Raw genomic sequence first — 12,443 nt, forward strand, 5'->3', positions numbered from 1 at the left:
TAGGTGGATTGTTGTATCTTAGTTGTTCAATTAGAAAACAGTTGGGCTAAAATAAGAAATAGCCCATTATTTAAACTGAACCCTGTTGTGTTTTTTGCTCACACTTTATATTAAGGCTGCATTTTATAAAAGGTTAATAAATGATCAATAGCTGTTTTAACCATGTTAAAGATATGAGTAGTATTTGCTATAGAACAGTGGTTCCCAAACTTTTTGTCCACACACCAACTGCATTTTGTCTTTCTTATGTGACCCACCCACAGTTCAAATTCATAAGCCAGTGTCCTCCTTTGCCTCCACCTCCTTGCCTTGCTGAGGGGGCAACGACCACCTGCAGCAGCACCCTTTGCTCCAGCACTGCAATCCTAATCCAGGCTCACCCGAGAAGGGAAGCCCCAAGTGGGGAGAGGAGAGCTTGGAGGAGAGCATGAGTGAAAACAGTGAAAAGTGAGCTCACTCATCACTCACTGGGCCTGGGCTGAGCCTGGCTCCCTGCTCCAGGCATTTTGATCCTGGATTCAGAATGGAGAGGGGTAACTAGTGGTGTTCCCCAAGGGTCAGTCCTAGGACCAATCCTATTCAATTTATTCATAAATGATCTGGAGAAAGGGGTAAACAGTGAGGTGGCAAAGTTTGCAGATGATACTAAACTACTCAAGATAGTTAAGACCAAAGCAGATTGTGAAGAACTTCAAAAAGATCTCACAAAACTAAGTGATTGGGCAACAAAATGGCAAATGAAATTTAATGTGGATAAATGTAAAGTAATGCACGTTGGAAAAAATAACCCCAACTATACATACAACATGATGGGGGCTAATTTAGCTACAACGAGTCAGGAAAAAGATCTTGGAGTTATCGTGGATAGTTCTCTGAAGATGTCCACGCAGTGTGCAGAGGCGGTCAAAGAAGCAAACAGGATGTTAGGAATCATTAAAAAGGGGATAGAGAATAAGACTGAGAATATATTATTGCCCTTATATAAATCCATGGTATGCCCACATCTCGAATACTGTGTACAGATGTGGTCTCCTCACCTCAAAAAAGATATTCTAGCACTAGAAAAGGTTCAGAAAAGAGCAACTAAAATGATTAGGGGTTTAGAGAGGGTCCCATATGAGGAAAGATTAAAGAGTCTAGGACTCTTCAGTTTGGAAAAGAAAAGACTAAGGGGGGACATGATAGAGGTATATAAAATCATGAGTGATGTTGAGAAAGTGGATAAGGAAAAGTTATTTACTTATTCCCATATACAAGAACTAGGGGTCACCAAATGAAATTAATAGGCAGCAGGTTTAAAACAAATAAAAGGAAGTTCTTCTTCACACAGCGCACAGTCAACTTGTGGAACTCCTTACCTGAGGAGGTTGTGAAGGCTAGGACTATAACAATGTTTAAAAGGGGACTGGATAAATTCATGGTGGCTAAGTCCATAAATGGCTATTAGCCAGGATGGGTAAGAACGGTGTCCCTAGCCTCTGTTCGTCAGAGGATGGAGATGGATGGCAGGAGAGAGATCACTTGATCATTGCCTGTTAGGTTCACTCCCTCAGGGGCACATGGCATTGGCCACTGTCGGTAGACAGATACTGGGCTAGATGGACCTTTGGTCTGACCCGGTACGGCCTTTCTTATGTTCTTATGTTCTTATGATCCGGTGCACAGGATTGCAGCATCACTCAGGTCAGGACCAGGCATGCCTCCATCATGACTGAGTGACATAGAAACCCCCTGCACCAGGTTGCAGTTACGCTCACTCAAATTTGGCTCAACACCCATCCATCATGATGGAAGAGTGGCTGGGCCAAACCTAAGTGGTGCTGCAACCCTGGCGCCAGATTGCAACACCCAGCATGAGTCGGAGGTGGGCTCGCTCTGCAACCCTCATCCACCGACAGGGCTTCTGTGACTAATCTAGAACTTGGCCACAACCCCCCGGGATGTATTAGCAGGAATGTAGTAAGCAAGACACAAGAAGTAATTCTTCCACTCTACTTAGCACTGATAGGGCCTCAAATGTAGTCCTGTGCCCAATTCTGGGCACCATACTTTCAGAAAGATATGGACAAACTGGAGAAAATCCTGATGAGAGCAACAAAAACGATTAAGGGACTAGAAAACACAATCTATGAAGAAAAATTTTAAAAAATGGGTTTGTTAAGTCTGGAGAGGAGAAGACTGAAGGGGGACATGATAGTAGTCTCCAAATATGTAAAAGGCTGTTACAAGAAGGAGGTTGATAAATTGTTTTTAACCACTGAGGACAAGAAGGAATGGTCTCAATTGCAGCAAGTGGGGTGTAGGTTGGACATTAGGAAAAACTTGGTAATTATCAGGGTGGTTAAGATTGGACAACTTACCTAGGGCAGTTGTGAAATCTCTATCATTTGGAGGTTTTTAAGAACAGGTTAGACATACACCTGTCAGGGATGGTCTAAATAATATTTAGTTCTGCCTCAGTGCGGGGAACTGGACTAGATGGCCTATCAAAGTCCCTTCCAGTCCTGTGATTTGGGAAATACTTTGGTAATTGGGAAAAATATTTTGGTGATTTGGGAAAAAACATTTCTGTGATTTGGGAAATACTTTTATAGATAGTTATAAGCACACCAATAGATGGTCATAAACCTTGGTTATAAGTGTCTTTCTGGAGAATATAACAATCAACTAACTATTTATTAAAATACCTATTATCTTGTTTCCTCTGTATTAAGGATAAGTTTCTAAATAGTTATGAAAGCATGCCCATGAGGCCTTTTTTTTTTAAGGTCTTAAAAGTATTTAGCTTACTTATTACAGAATTAGCCCACTCATAACATGGATGCATTCAGAGAGATTGCAGCAGTGTAACTGAGGATATAATTAATGTTATGACATTTTATTTCCCATGTGGTTTTGCAGTTTATTGCTCCAGTAGCCCTTGCTGCTATTTTTAGGAAAAAGAGGAGAGGGCGAGAAGGAGTGTGTGCCCATGAGTTTGAGTGACTGCAATTGTATGTTCATTAAATAGTAGGTTATGTGCCTTGAAATGGGGTAGAGAGAGAGAGAGAGAAACAAACAAACAAACAAACAAACCAGGGCCACAGTTTGTTACCCTTCCTTGACCTGAGTTACATTAGCTCATTCCAGGAGTAGACTGGCTGAAATCTGTGGGACTCCTCTGAATAAGGTGCAACTTATCATGTCTGAGGGTGCTGTCAACATTTGGCACAAATAAGCTTCTGTAACTTTTTCGTGCTTATTGTTTGTATGTGATTTATATTGTTTTGCTTTATTTAGGGCTGTGAGTAAGCACCAGCCATTGAATGGACTAGGTGTAAACAAATAGCCTATAGCTTCTAACCCAGACTGTTTGCCAAATAAATGCCCCTTTCTTATCCCTTCCCCACTGCCTACCAGCAAAGGAAAGATTGGAGATGAATCTATAGTCTATGAATAGTTATGCCATACAGCAACAGTTCTCAAACTGTGGGTCAGGTCTCCAAAGTGGATCGTGACCCCATTGTGATGGGGTTGCCAGGGTTGGCGTTAGACTGGCTGGGGCCCAGGGCCAAAGCTGAAGCCCGAGCCCCACCGCCCAGGCTCAGGATTCAACTTCAGCCCAGGGTGTCAGGGCTCAGGTTAGAGGCCCCATGCCCGGGGATGAAGCCTTTGGGCTCTGATTTGCTCCCCACAGGCAGTGGGACTTGGCTGGGCTCATGCTTCGGTCCCCCCTCCTGGGGTCATGTAGTAAATTTTGTTTTCAGAAGGGGATCACAGTGCAATGAAGTTTGAGAACCCATGCCATAGAGATATTTTAGAATTGTTTCCCTGTATTTAGGATAGGCAACAATGGTAGCATTACCTGGTAGTAATGGTTGGGAAATAATGATTCTTTAATGAAAACCACTGGTGCCCAGTAATAAATGAAATAAATCATACATCGGCAAAGGTTCCTTAAATCTGTTGGTGTTTCTTATGTATTACACAAATTACAATGTGAGTCTCTGTAAGGGCGGAAAGGTTCTCCTAGGAGGAAAGAGGAAATGCTTTATCTCTTTCTTACCCAGGACATTTGTGACATAAAACCAGACCAGAAAGAAACTGAGGAACCTGATTTTCTTGCATCTGCATAAGAACTATACTAGTTCCCAAAGAAGCTAATGCAATAAGGATTTATGTGTCAATTTTTTCCAATCTAGTATAGGTAAAAAAATAATATTGCACCTTTGTTTTCATTTGGACAAGGAAGAATCAAACTAGGGCTAGATGCTTCCAAATCCCCAAGACAGTGTTGCAGTTCTGATGCATGTGTTTTCAACAGTAACAGACTATTAGCATTTTTTGTAACTATTTTTCTTAATATTGAACTTGTGAATGATTCCTTTAGCCCATCTTTTCTAAAGGGACTTACTCCAGCCTTTAATTTTGAACTTGCACTTTAGTGTGTATAATTATATACAAATAATGATCTCCACCGTGATTTGGGGTAGCAATTCACATATAAGTACCATGAATGCAGACAAGCATTTTTTGGGCACAAATCTTAGTGTGAAGATATGTGCCTTAAAAATGATGCCATGCATTAAAAATTGGGCCCTAAAATTCTGAATTGTCAGTATGTTCAAAATATTTCCATTGTCAGTTTCCAAAAGGTTAACTTCAGTTGTTTTGTTGTATGCGATCAACAAAATTGGTGAAACAATTGAGAGAAGACATTGTTTTTTATGTGGCCTTATTGATTGCACTTCCTGGAATGGAGTTTGCATTTTAAAATAATAGTTATAATGTTTGACAAATAGGCTGGCAACTAATGTTAAATGTATCCAAGTGGTTCATTTTAGAAGGGATTGCAATGAATGAAAAAACTATTGAAAATATAAATCAATTCTCAAAAGCATATTATTTACTGAAGGAGATTTATTACCTTCAACTCTAAAGATAATTTTGAACAAAATCTGAAATTAATTTTGTTGAGGAGTAATTTTGTTTTCCAGTGCTAGCTCTAATTATTGAGGTAAAGGTCTTCAAGTAAAGATCTGCTAAGTAATGTATCTATTTATCTAGCTTTAAAAATAAGTACAAATACAATAGATTAGCTGTAGGATATAACTTTGAAGTCACTACTTGAGTAATGTTTCCTCGCTTGCTGTTTTGTCTTTGCAATAGGCTTGTAAAGGTTTCATATATATGCAGTCAAACTGGGAGCGAGAGAGAAAAGTCAGTGATACTCTACCAGCTCCATCACAAAATAACCTTTGCATGCTAGAATGTGATCATCAATAATTTCTGTGCTCCCCGTCACTGAGGTTCAAATATAACCATGGACGCTGCTGGGCCTTCAGGCTTGGTTCCTTTTTGACTTAGAGGAGGAGGAATGGTGATACTTATCTCAGTGGGGCAGTAACCAGTGAAAGGGGTTAAATTTTTCTTTGTTTTGAAATTGAGGAAAAATCCAACTCTATTTTCCAGTGGAAAAAGGTGGCAGGAGGAAAGTGAGGGTGGGATTTTTTCTGCACAACCTTTAAACAAAAGAATTCTTGTAATCAAAACCTCACTTTTCAGTGAAAATGTTCTTAAAATAATTTGATCAGCTCTATTCTCAAGGATCTTGGTAAAACTATTTTTCTGTTTGTTTATTTGGGTGTTTTAAAGCTTTTTACATCCACATTTGTGTACTCCCAATCCCCAGGTTTCAGAACTGATGGGTATTTCTTAAACATGAAAAATCAATGAATCCTTAATCAAAGTGAAGCCTGCTGTATTACCAGTCCCTTGAGATATGTAGCCTCCCATGTTATATTTATTTCATCTTTCTTATCTTCCCCCACAGGCTGTCATAAGATAATATGGTGGCTTCTGATAGCAAGAGGGCCACCATCGTCCCTGAGGGCAGTTTGACTTCTGTTGTAAACAATAGCAGATGATGGCCATTTTGAAAGTATATGATTGTTTATGGAATTCCCTACAGTAGACTATTCTGCAGTCCATGCTGAAGAAAAAACTTTCAGTTATGAATAAAAACAAGAAATCATGACCATTAATCCTAAAACTTTACTTTAAGCATTACCCATTGCACCACAAGTACTTACAAAGGATAGAAAGGGGAATCTGGGGGTTAGGGGAGAGGGGAAGGAGAAGGGGCCAAATGGGATGGAGGGAGAAAATGGAATTTATGTGCTGTGCATGCAGGGAAATATAGAGGTCAGGAGTGGGGGGAAATTGACCAGTGCTCTATGGTTGCTCTGTCCTGCTCCAGAGTGGGAGAAGGCAGCCACTGAATCTGATCCTAAAAATCGGGGTGGGGAAGAGGCGGGTATTGATTGGTTTTTTTTTTGTTTCCCTCCTCTCTCCCCCCCAATTTAAGGTTGATGCTACATATCTTCAGATCTTGAGAAATATCACATGGTAACATTAGCTTTGGGTTTCTTTGTTAGATTTTAAGTATGAAATTTTTAATGTAAAAAAACTAAGAAAATTCCTAGATAACTGTTAACATGGAATTAAGGTTGAGATTACATGTCTGCAGTTTAGAGTAAAACCCATTACAGGAATATTTCAATTATCCCCAAATCAGTGATAACCCTGGAAAATCCATAGTTAACGTGAAAATGTTTGGTTTTTCTTTTAAGGTAAGGAAATTCATAGTTAAGGCACCCAAACTACTTTAGTTCAGGCCCTGTGGTGATACCATGAAAGTAAAAATGAAATATATAAGTTGTCTTTAAAAATCAGTTTCTGCTAATATGGGAGTACAAACACTATTATGCACCAATTATAAAGGTCTGGTTATTTCATGATGTCATGTATCAGAGGGGTAGCCAGGTTAGTCTGTATCCACAAAAACATTGAGGAGTCCGGTGGCACCTTAAAGACTAACAGATTTATTTGGGCATAAGCTTTTGTGGGTGAAAAACCCACTACTTCAGATGCTTATGCCCAAATAAATCTGTTCGTCTTTAAGGTACCACTGACTCTTAGTTGTTTTTGTGGCTACTTCACGGTGTCCCTAACCTTAAGCCTGAATGTTCTAGATTTGTAACACTTGTTTTTAGGATAATTAAAATATCTCTCTTATGTTTCTTCCCCTTAATTCCAATTTAAGGGTCGCTTCTTTGTTCAGGAATAAACCAATGCCCAATTAATCTATATTTGAAATGGATAAGTAATCCTTAAAGTTTAATCACTTATTTTAACAAATCTTGAAAAATTATATAAATAACTATTTGGAAATGCTTGGCAAATTATCATCCTTGCTCTTCAGTTGGGTGAAAAAATATTTGTGAAATATGCAAATTATTTGAATAGTTATTCACACAATTCTTAATCCATATACGTTGTGTAAACATTTCTTCCTGTGGGAACATATATTGATAAAACTGAAGAGCAGACATCAGTAAATGAAAGCTCATGCCTTTCTGATCATATTTTACAACACAGAATGGCTGATGTGCTGAAATTCAGAAGTCAGTGTCATCAAACTAAAAAAGGTCACAATATTTCTTTCCTCTGTCACATTTTTCAAATTGATCAGCTCTCCAATATATCATTTTTATCAAACCACATACAAGTAGGAGACAGTCCCAACTACAAACATTTGTATGGAATGTTATATTGGGTATAAATACTTAAAAAAATATTACTTAGAAGGGAAAATAGTTCCTTATTAAATGAATTTATCTCCTTATTTCTGTGCTATATGGGTTGCATGTGAATGACCTGAATACAAATACAAAACAGTCAGTTCAAATTATAGATAACTTGATAGTAGCTCACTATAGTGAAAATAATGTAAGCAGCATTCAGTAGTAAAAGAAAGGGAAATCAAAATGGAGTTCTTTGTAGTCTTTGAACTATCTGTGACAAGTAATATTTTTAGTATGCATCCTAGAATTATTCCACAATACTGACTGTCTAAACTAGACTTCTCTCTCTTTCTTTCTCTCTCTCAGTTCAAAGGAAATACTTCATACTTAATTTGAAGATAGATTCGCAAACTACTAAATTAAAAAAGCTCTGCTCTATTAATATCTGGTGTAGCTATCAAAACAGAAGACCAAAAATGCATAATTGAGAGCAACAATAATGAAGGTCATGGTTCAGCAAAGCACTTAAGCATGTTCTCAAGTCCCTCTGAAGTTACTAGGACTTAAGCACATGCTTAAATACTTTACAGACCCAGGACCTTTAAGTCTTATTAACTTCAGTGGGACTTGAGAATATGCCTAAATGCTTTGCTGAACCATGACCGTCATTAATGTTGCACTGAATCCCATTGAAGTTCATAGCACTTAAATACATGATTAAATGGTTTATTGAATCATGGCCTTAAAGTTATCTATTCTTCTGATTATGAAAACAAAGATTCTGATCCTGCATACGGCCTAGTATTTTTAAATTATTATTGAAACTGAAAATACAAAATAATTATTAACTATATAGGTTGGTTTATTCCAACTGATGTTTTAAAAACCCAGTTTTACATTACTATGAATGCCATACAAGAAAATAGTCTGAATGAATACTCTTATAAATGAGTCTGAGAGACTGATAAAATAGATGCACTTCTATATCTGAAAATATTTAAATTTAAAAATGTAAAAGTACACCTGGGAACAAGTCTCTATGAGCATTCAGAAAGGGCAGATATATGAATGGAAAGGTATGGAAAAGTAAGCATCTTTTTGATAGCTTAAGATTTCAGATTTAGTTTGTCCCAAAGGAAGAAATTTATTCTTTTGATTACTTGTTTTGTATTTTATTTTTAACCTTCATATGATGGCTGCTTCAACAGCACAGAATAGCTGATAAGGTCTCTCTTTGAAACATTTTGATAGGATGAATAATTAAATCCAGAGGTAGCATGAACACAAAGGCAGGCATCCTTATAGCTTTCATACCAACCTGCACAAAATGGAATGCATTGCATTTTAGATGGCTGAAATAAAAATAAAATACACTAAATCCAAATACCAAATATCAATTCCATCATTCCCTAACCAACACTTAAATTGATTTAGAAAGATCATTAACTCTGGCATATATAAAATATGAATATAAAAGTGAATGAATGATACAGATAATGTTTTCAATGTACTTTAAATGCAGGATACAGCTTATTTCCACTCTGAATTTGTCTAGCTTCAACTTCTAGCCTTGGAACATGTTATACCTTTGTCAGCTACATTGAAATGTCCATTATCAAATATTTGTTCCCCATGTAAGTATCGTAAACTGTGATAAAGTCCCCTTTAACCTTCTCTTTATTAAGGTTAATAGACTCAAGGAGTTTAATCATTATAAGGCATGTTTTAATAATTTTCATGGATCTTCTCTGACCCCTCCCAATTTATCAACATCCCTCTTCAATTGTGGGCGCCAGAACTAGACACAGTATTCCAGCCGTAGTTGCACTAGTGCCAAATACAGAGGTAACATTACCTTTCTACTCCTACTAAAGATTTTTCTCTTTATGCAACCAAAGATTATATTAGCCCTTTTGGCCACAAAATTGCACCAGGAGCTCAAGTTCAGCTGATTATCCACCAGGACAAGGCCGGCTTTAGGCCGTGTGGGGCCCAATTCGAACAGTTTCAACAGCCGGCAGGGATGACCAAAAAAAAAAACCACATGTAAAGAAACATGTGGGGCTTGTACTCACTGGACAGTGCTCTGAGTCTTCTGCGGCACTTCGGCGATGGGTCCTTCACTCGCTCCAGGTTCTTGGCGGCACTGAAGGACCCATCGCCGAAGACCCAGAGTGAGCGAAGGACCTGCCACTGAAGTGCCACTGAAGACCCGAAGTGCCGCCAGGTGAGTAAAAATTAAAAAGGGGCCTCTAGCCAGGGAAGGGATTCTCACTGGGCGCGGGGCCCAATTCGGGGGAATTGGTGGAATAGGCCTAAAGCCAGCCTTGCACCAGGATCCCCAAAACTTTATCAGTGACCAGTCATCTTCATTATTTACTGCTCCCCAACTTTTTGTGTCATCTACTGACTTTATCATAAGAACATCAGAATGGTCATTCTAGATCTGACCAAAGGTCCATCTAGCCCAGTATCCTGTCTTCCAAAAGTGGCCAATGCCAGATGCTCCAGAGGGAATGAACAGAACAAGTAATCATCAAGTGATCCATCCCTTGTTGCCCATTTCCTGTTTCTAGGTAAATAGAGGCTAGGGACACCATCCCTGCCCATTCTGGATTTAGCCATTGATAGATTTATCCTCCATTAACCTATCTAGTCTTTTTTTGAACCCTGCTATAGTCTTGGCCTTCACAACATTCTCTAGCAAAGAGTTTCACAGGTTGACTGTGCGTTGTGTGAAAAAAAATTCCTTTTGTTTGTTTCAAACCTGCGGTCTATTAATTTTATTTGGGCATCCCTAGTTCTTGTGTTATGAGAAGTATTAAACAACACTTCCTTATTTACTTTCTCCATACCAGTCATGATTTTATAGACCTCCATCATATTACCCCTTAGTCATCTCTTTTCCAAGCTGAAAAGTCCCTGTTTTATTAATCTTTCCTCATGTGGAAGGTATTACATACCCCTAATCATTTTTATTGCCCTTTCCTGAACCTTTTCCAATTCCAATATACCTTTTTGAGTTGGGGTGACCACATCTGTATATAGTATTCAAGATGTGGGCATACCCGGGATTTATAGAGAAGCAATATGATATTTTCTGTTGTATTATCTATCCCTTTCTTAATGATTCCTAACATTCTGTTAGATTTTTTTGACTGATGCTGCACATTGAGTAGATGTTTTCAGAGAACTATCCACAGTGGCGCTGAGATCTCTTTCTTGAGTGGCAACAGCTAATTTAGACCCTATCATTTTATATGTATAGTTGGGATTATGTTTTCCAGTGTACATTACTTTGCATTTATCAAGATTGAATTTCATCTGCCATTTTGTTTCCCAGTAACCCAGTTTTGTGAGATTCCTTTGTAAGTCTTTGCAGTCTGCTTTTGACTTAACCACCTTGAGTAGTTTTGTATCCTCTGTAAATTTTAACACTTCACTTCTTCCCCCTTTTTCCAGATCACTTATGAATATGCTGAACAGTACTGGTCCCAATACACAGCCATCTATTTACCTCTCTCCATTCTGAAAACTACCCATTTATTCCTACCCTTTGTTTCCTATCTTTTAACCAGTGATGATTTCATCTTTCATTCCAGTTCATAACATGGAATGTTATCTTCAACATAAAAATTGTGAATACTGTAGGGCCAAGAACTACAAACATACTCAGTGATGATTCCCTATTTACAATAACATTTTGAGACCCATCTGTTATGTGATATCAAGTCAAACATCTGATAAAAGACTAAGTATATAACATCAACAGTATTACCTTTATCAACCAAATTTGTAATCTCATCAAAAAAGATATCAAATAATTTAACAGAATCTATTCTCCATAAACGCATGTGACACCCAGGAATTTCTTGGTGCAAATTGGCAAAGGGCACAGGAGGTACATAGAAGTTTACAGGAGACTCCTGGGTCTGATGTCTACATAATAGTGCACCAAAAGGTAGTATGAGAGGTTTCTACCAACAGCCAGTAACACACCGATCATCTTAGTCATTGAGAAATATACATATAGGTAATACTAAAAAAATTGTATATTTATACTGGAAATTATGTTCTTAAAGCCTTGAAGTTAAAAGTAGGTTACCAGGAGGTGACAGGTCTTTGAAAGATTGTGTTCAGGTTGGGGATAGTAGATGCTTATCTCTCTTTGTCTGGTCAAGTGTGTATTGTGCATTGTATGTCTCACAATGTAAGTCTATCTGCTTGTGGGGCCAGGTGCCTATTAAAAGATTGCTGGTCAACACGAGAGGTAGGCCACAGGGGAAAACAATCAATTTAAGGTGTGACAGACCCAGACCAGTGGGGTACAGGAGTCTGGTAGAGGGCAAATATACTGGTCACTGGATGAGTAGTTTTCTGTTCCCTGAGTGACCAGAGCAGGCGCTGCACTAGAGTAATCAGGAACCTGCTAGAACCAATTAAGGCAGATAGGCTGATTAGATCACCTGCAGCCAATCAAGGCAGGCTAATCAGGGCACCTGGGTTTAAAAAGGAGCTCACTCCAGTCAGGCAAGGAGGAGTCAGAGGAGAGGAAGTGCATGTGAGGAGCTGGGAGCAAGAAGCACAAGGAGCTGAGAGTGTGCTGCTGGAGGACTAAGGAGTACAAGCGTTATCAGACACCAGGAGGAAGGTCCTGTGGTGAGGATAAAGAAGGTGTTTGGAGGAGGCCAAGGGGAAGTAGCCCAGGGAGTTGTAGCTGTCATGCAGCTGTTACAGGAGGCACTATAGACAGCTGCAATCCACAGGGCCCTGGGCTGGAACCCGGAGTAGAGGGCGGGCCTGGGTTCCCCCCAAACCTCCCAACTCCTGATCAGACACAGGAGGAGTTGACCCAGACTGTGGGGAAGATCACTGAGG

General features: G+C 38.9%; 1 protein-coding gene across 2 annotated transcripts in view; it reads left to right on the forward strand.

The window, feature by feature from the left end:
• The window catches only part of CCDC102B (coiled-coil domain containing 102B), a 357,030-nt gene that overhangs the window by 124,843 nt on the left and 219,744 nt on the right, over positions 1-12,443 (forward strand). The window lies entirely within an intron of this gene.

This window comes from Mauremys mutica, chromosome 2, assembly GCF_020497125.1.
Source record: "Mauremys mutica isolate MM-2020 ecotype Southern chromosome 2, ASM2049712v1, whole genome shotgun sequence".
NCBI classification, from domain to species: Eukaryota; Metazoa; Chordata; order Testudines; family Geoemydidae; genus Mauremys; species Mauremys mutica.